Source organism: Alligator sinensis, unplaced genomic scaffold (genome assembly GCF_000455745.1).
Source record: "Alligator sinensis unplaced genomic scaffold, ASM45574v1 scaffold210_2, whole genome shotgun sequence".
NCBI classification, from domain to species: domain Eukaryota; kingdom Metazoa; phylum Chordata; order Crocodylia; family Alligatoridae; genus Alligator; species Alligator sinensis.
In genome coordinates this window covers 141,595-148,645 of record NW_005841946.1, presented here as the reverse complement: position 1 = coordinate 148,645, position 7,051 = coordinate 141,595, and the positions used below count along the sequence as shown (strand labels likewise).

The following is a 7,051-nucleotide window of genomic DNA, read 5'->3' as shown; positions in this document are numbered from 1 at the left end:
CCCTGGGGGTGTTCAAGAGGAGGTTAGAAAGACATCTGGCTGGGGTCATCTAAACCCAGTACTCTTTCCTGCCTATGCAGGGGATCGGACTCAATGATCTATTGAGGTCCCTTCCGACCCTAACATCTATGAATCTATGATGCGAAAATGCAAACCAGTAATTTTGTTTTTGCTGTTTGTTACAGTAGTGTTTCTGGGCATCATGTAATGTAATGGGGCTTCTTGAAAACTAAAAAATCCTAATCTTGCAAATTTGTTGTCTTGCTTTTGCTTAGTCACAACTACTTTGAGGAAGGTTAACAGCCTTCCCTTCTCTGGTGTATGTGCATGGCACCCCTCCCACCTCTGATGTGTCTGGGTGGTCACTTCTGCATAGCAACCTTTTCAAGGCAGTATGTTCATTCTGATTTTTATATATGCATATTGTAACACAATGTGGTATCACACATCCAGATCTGGAAAGTCGGACTATACCATATCATCATTATTGCTTCTTTTTATTCCTATGATTCTCTGTTTTGTGATTTATTGAGTCATTTTGGTATGGTCCCCAAATTCAATAAATACAATTAAAATATGGAGTCTACTTTCTATTAGAACCAGGTAAAGGGTTTTGTATATTGCCATGATTGGTGGTCACCCTCCCATAGTCAAGTTGCACTCATTTCCCAAATCCTCTTATGTCTTGTCAGGAAGACCTGTCGGTCAAGGAGGCTGCTTGGTTCTTAAATTAACTTTATTGAACTTCTTCTCATCTCTGAATGTCCACTGAGCACAATAACTTTTCCATTTAGTTTTTTCTTCCCATTTAACATCACTTGACAGACTGGTTTTGATTCCTCATTCCCCAAGTTAGAATGAGAACTGCGATAGCAATCATACCTGCAAGGTTCTTATTACTTTACAGAAGGCTTCCTGCAGGGAAGAGCTGGAGGAGGAGGAGAGAGAAGCCAATAACCTTGTATTTCTACATGACCTTGCACAGTTGAGCTGCCTCATTGCTGGTTATGACAAGTCACACTGGCAGGGCTGTGCTAGAAGAGAATATTGCTGCAGCTCTACAATCTGACACTTTTTGTGTCAGAACAATCAAAAGGAGCTGGATAAAACAATCAAATAGAGAAACAGATAAAACTCATCCTTCATGCAACCTGGTTTTCACCCTATTTTATCTAAAGACCTTGATATTGAATATAGAGCTTTGCATGAAGTACAGGATGCTGCTTAATTGCATAGCCTTAGGCCTGAAGAGTCTACATACTTACCTAGCGTGTACACATATCCAAACTTAATGTAGATGTTGCTAATTAATATACAATACAAACAATGCTGTGGTATTGGCAGCCCCCAAAATGACTAGTTGCTATCATTTCCAAGGTTTCAAATAGCAACCCTTTGACAACCGCTTCCCCTTCACTGGCCCAGTTAAACAAAGTATAGTTACTTTGGAAGCAGGCAGTTAGTTACCTGGCAGTTAACCAGAGCACAATTAAGTTGCAAATAGTATCTTTCAGCCCCACTGCCTAAAACATTTAAGTAATCTGGGTACTTAACCAATCGGCAGATAATTAATGTCCTCAGTGGCCGTGTCCAGATGAGCACGGTCACGCGGTATGTGGCGCCGCAGACACATCTGTGCACGCAGTGGCAGCAGGTGCCACCCAAAGCTGAAGCCTGGCAAGCCGGAGCCACGCTCCGCTGTCAGGCAGGATCGCTGCTGCTGCAGCTCCAGGAGGCCCCCAGGACCCCAGGTAAGGCTGCTGGGGCCAGCCCAATGCTGGCCCCAGCCTCTCCTACCCGACCTGGGGTAATTTGCTGCACACCAGAGGGTACATGGCACAGGCATTCCCTGGGGACAACTAGCAGCGGCATAAGGTGAGCCACCACTGGTTGTACCTGGGGAACCAAACGTCTACAGGTGTTTGGATACAGCCAGTGTGTTGAAAGCAAAGAAGAAATTCCCTTTGATGAGACTGCAGGGGGCTTCAGATAATAATACCCAACATTTGTTGCCTCTTTTGTTCCAAGGTGCCTGGAATACTGTAGCCATATAGTCTTTAAACATTTATATGCAGGGAACATTTTACACAAACTGCTCATACATTTGGAGTGGAATATGACAAATATTTAACGGTGCACAGGAATAATGCACAGCAAATCAAGACAGAGAGCAAAAATACTGTGGTATGGGGGAAACCTGGGAGGTTCCCTTGTTATAATTTTGTCCTGGATATTAGTTTTACAGTAGGGTCAAACAAGAAATTCCGTATGATTTTTAGTACTGTAGACCATCAGTTATCTAGAATAATTTATGTTACTGTAACCCGGGTACACCCAGGGGTGTGCCCTGTCTGCAAGTAGCAGGGATGGGGTGGTCAGGCAAGAGTGCTGTGAGAGGGGTCTGCCACCTGGGAGGCAGAGACATTGCATTTTTCAGAGAACTTGATGGTGTTTGACACTGAAAAACGCAAGGTTCTCCACCTTGGGAGGAAAAACCTGCAGCATCTTTATAGGCTCGGCAGTGCTACGCTGGCTAGCCCTACAGAAGAAAGAGACTTGGGGGTCATCATTGACCACAAGATAAACATGAGTCTGCAATGCGATGCTGCGGCAAGTAAAGTGACCAAAATGCTGGCTTGCATCCATAGATGCTTCTCAAGCAAATCCTGGGACATCATTCTCCTCTTGTACTCGGCCTTGGTGAGACCGCAGCTGGAGTACTACATCCAGTTTTGGGCCCCACAATTCAAAAAGGATGAGGAGAAGCTTGAGAGAGTGCAGAGAAGAGCCACGCTCATGATCAGAGGTCAGGAAAACAGACCCTACGACGACAGGCTGAGAGCTATGGGGCTCTTTAGCCTGGAAAAGCGCAGGCTCAGGGGTGATCTGATGGCCACCTATAAGTTTATCAGGGGTGACCACCAGTATCTGGGGGAATGTTTGTTCACCAGAGTGCCCCAAGGGATGACGAGGTCAAATGGTTATAAACTACTGCAAGACCGTTTCAGGCGGGACATAAGGAAGAATTTCTTTATAGCCCAAGCCCCCAAGGTCTGGAATAGCCTGCCATCGGAGGTGGTTCAAGCACCTACATTAAACACCTTCAAGAGTAAATTGGATGCTTATCTTTCTGGGATCCTATGACTCCAGCTGACTTCCTGCCCTTTGGGTGGGGGGCTGGACTCGATGATCTTATGAGGTCCCTTCCAGCCCTAATGTCTATGAAATCTATGAAATATTTACAGTAAAATTAGTACATGACACCATATACAATAACCTGCAATCAACACATTGCACCACTTTGAGGGACTGCAAAATATAAAATGGGTGATTCATGGCATAGGCAATGATTAACCCCCCTGCACAGAATGAATATTAATGCTCTGGAACAGGTAAGTCAAGGCATCAACACAATAAACACATATAAGCATCAACTTAGATAAACCCGGGTAAGTTGAGGTAGCAATATGATAGATGTCTACAGGCAACAATATAGGTAAGTTTTGATTATAGGCAGTAAACACATACAGGTAATGAAGACATATAAACCCCCTTAAGGAGTACCCATAACTCTATTAAGCTGTATAGTACGAAGCAACATCAATCACAAAATATAGGGGTGCACTCAGCACCCCACAGGGTGTTCCCTGGAACCCTTTCCCTTTAGGGTCCCAGGATGTGGACATGCCCCCTTCCACAGTGGAGGAGGGTGGAGGCTGCAGACCCTCTTCTCCCAAGCCCACCTCCCCTGTGGAACCCGCTCCCGCTCTGAAGCAGCCAAGGCCCATCCCCTGGTGGCCAATCCCGCAAGGGCCTCTCTCTGGTGGCACCTCCAGTTCCTCTTGATGGCCTGGTGCCCTGCACTGGGCACCCAGGGCACTCCTACACGAGTTGAGCCCTTAGTGTCTCTGGTTCCCCGGCTTCACGCTGAGGGTCCTTCCCTTTCCCAGGCCCTGCTCTGGGCATCGGGGCTCTTGTAGTTTAATGCTGAGCCACACTGTGGAGCTCTGGTTACCTGACCTAGAGCTGGGGCTAACTGGAGCAGCCTCAAGCTGCTCACGTGGTTGACCTGTGTACCGTGTGGGGCCCGAGCAACCTCGAGCTGTTCCCAGGACTGGCTCTCCATGTGCCGATCCATGCACCGCCCACCTAGCCGCTTGCTGGTTTCACCGGATCAAGCCACCTTGAGTGGCTTCTAGACCCTGAGCGCCGTGCACTGATCCATGCACCATTGAGGCTCAGGCAGGGTCCCAAGGATGGTCTTCTTTAGAGCGCCTGTCTCCTCACTGTCCTTGGCACATCTTCTCCCCAGCATGCTGAGCACACTCTCCTTTTATACACTTCAGGGGCTCCGCCCCCGAAGTCCGGCAGACCTGCCTTGCTGCAGTTCACAATCCGGTCAGGGAGCTCTTCTCCCCCTCACCTTTGGGAAAGGGGCAGTGCCCGCTTTCCCCCAGCTTGTTCCCGATTGGTAGATTGGCTCCACCAATTGAAATTGAGGATTCTCAAGCCCCTGGACATGCTGGAGCTTGATTGGGTAAGTCTGTCACATTACTATCATTTGGGGTAATCAGTTTTTCTGGATAATCAAACACCAAATATGAAGTGCTAAAAACTATAATGACTGTACTGTTCAGCAAACAATAAAAAAACCAAACAAGAAATAAGTGTATGGTCCTGTGTAATGTTTTAAAATGTCAAAGCACTAGTAAATACACAGTGTATAGTAGTCCTGCTAACAAGCAAGATTCAGCTGTTGACTGATAGTTTTGTTAATACAAAACCTTCTGATTGACTTTCTAAAGTATCAGTTTCCACATAATCAACTCTTTACTGTAACTGCAAATGTTCAATATCAAGTTCATATACAATAGACAGCTGTTATACAAAAAGATTTTTTGCCTATTGCTTTTAATCTTACGTATTTTCTTGAGTTTTGCATTGCCTTAAACTCCATTTTGTATTGCTCTGTAGCTTGACATAAGCGCTCAACTTTTGTACGCTGTATGTGTGAGAGAATGGGTGAGAGCGTATCTGTGGAAAAGAAAAACATCAGCTGGCGACTGGCTGAAGAATGCAGACAGATAAAAGACCAAAACAAGAAGAATCTGCCCCAGAACAGAGAGAGATCAGCGGCAATCTACCTTCAAGGAAGAGCACAGTGATAACACAGCAAAAGCCCAGAGGACTGGGTGAATTGGAAAGGCTGTAAAAGATCAGGCGAGACTCATCCATTTTGGGTCTTGTTCTGTATGTCATCCTGGAGCATCAGTTCATCTGACGAGATGGACTGGCAGGAGCCCGGCTCCTACTTATGATCAACTTGAGTGGCCACTAAGTTGATCTGAGCACTGATAAGACTGGTAACGTATACCAGCGCAGAACAGAAATTGGGGTATGAATGTGGTGTGCGTGTGCGTGAGTATTAAGTGCTTAATCAATAAATGCGGCATCTTGCCTTATTCTCCCTCATAAGGTTTGAGCAATTGGCAATCTCAGCATAATACTTCTTGCTGTATTGACTCAGATTGACAGTGCTTCCTACTGAATCTCTATCGTTATTCTTGCAAAGACAACCAAGGTGTGTTGTGCACTTACAGACATGTCGCTTAAATCTATCACAAACTCCATTTCTTTGCAGATGTGTTTGCTTCCCAATACTGTGCACATATGCGTTGACTTTTAATTTTGCCAGGGAGGACCTAAGACGATGGACAATTTTACACATTTCGGGTGACAGCCCTCTTCCTGAGGGGAGTCAGAGCCCTTGTGCCCCCACGTACTCAGTACCTCTGATTGTGCATTCATTTCAGGTTGGGAGGAATCAATTCAAGGGAGTTTTCTGGCCCTAAGTAGCATCCAACCTTTCTCTTTCTCATATCCACTGTATCTGCTGACATTTAAAATAATGAAAAATCTAACGTCTTATCTCTCCATAGAAAAAGACAAGTATTTTGGTGGTTTCATACAATCTTAATGTTACTAAATTATATAGATTAACAGTGCAACAATAAAACGTTCATTCATGTATACCCAAGAAGCAACTCAGGGGAGCCATGCTACTTTAGCTTTCCTAGTATATAGGTATGTATTAATAACATGCTTATTAATTAACTTTTCAAATACCTTTCACATTGCAATAATCACAAGGTGGGTCATTTACCATAATGATGAGTAGGTCATAATCAGGATTTGGCAAGCAGGCTGTTGGGAGTTAGATGATGGACTGCTACTTGTCCTCCCTGTCTCTTAAGAAGTCAGTCTAGGGAACATGTAGCTTATCCTTCTGCCTGCAAATAGAAATGGGAGAGTGACAAGGGACTGCCAAGTTAGGAAGTAGCATTTCCTAATCTGTGAGGTGCATGGAAGAAGTGTGTATTACTCTGTGCCGGTCTTTAAAAACACACCCCATATTTGCAGTGATTGGGCACAGGATTATTTTTATTTTCATTAAGAGGTACTCAATTTAAAACAGCTCAGCAAATAGTGTAATAAAGAAAGTTTGTACCAGCTCAGCTATCCATTTCTCCCCTTTCTTCTCCCAGTAGTGATCACTTTCTGACCACTATAAACCATGTAAGCCACAATTTTCAAATCGGTACGGGAGACTTAGCCAAGTTATGTGGCAAGATCCTCTGCACAGCTTTGAAAATCCTCCATATTCCTTCCACAGTTGTTTAGGGCAGGAATAAAGTAAAATTGTGTGGAACTGATAGAAATGTAACCATTAAAGAAATTAATATTTTTTGTGAGAAAAAAGTCAATATTGAAAAAATAGGAACAAATAGGGAAGTGAGAAGAATCTGGTAGACATTGGACTTACAACACAGGCATGTGTTATTGTTGCTAGGCTTCATAGTCCCCTTTCTTCAATAGCTTTTGTAATGTGTGACTGGATTGGTACTTTAATGCAGAAGATCTAAAAAAAAATATTAAAAAATAAATAAATACATAAAAAAATCAGGGGATACAGGAACTAGCTGGAATTCTCCTTTCCTAGTCTTTTAGTTTTTGTCCTGTTGAGGAGTTGCTTGTTTCAGTGACAGGGAAA

The 7,051-nt window shown here is 44.2% G+C and overlaps 1 protein-coding gene and 1 long non-coding RNA gene across 2 annotated transcripts in view; one reads left to right on the top strand and one right to left on the bottom strand.

Annotated features, from left to right (window-relative positions):
- Positions 1–7,051, top strand: part of TTC23 (tetratricopeptide repeat domain 23) — a 55,627-nt gene that overhangs the window by 28,022 nt on the left and 20,554 nt on the right. The window lies entirely within an intron of this gene.
- LOC112549670 overlaps positions 5,916–7,051 on the bottom strand; it is a 5,502-nt gene continuing 4,366 nt past the window's right edge. The window contains exons 2-3 of the long non-coding RNA XR_003093189.1: positions 6,824–6,919; positions 5,916–6,290 (exon numbers count right to left, since the gene is read on the bottom strand). This is a non-coding gene — a long non-coding RNA (uncharacterized LOC112549670). The remainder of the gene's footprint in view (positions 6,291–6,823; positions 6,920–7,051) is intronic.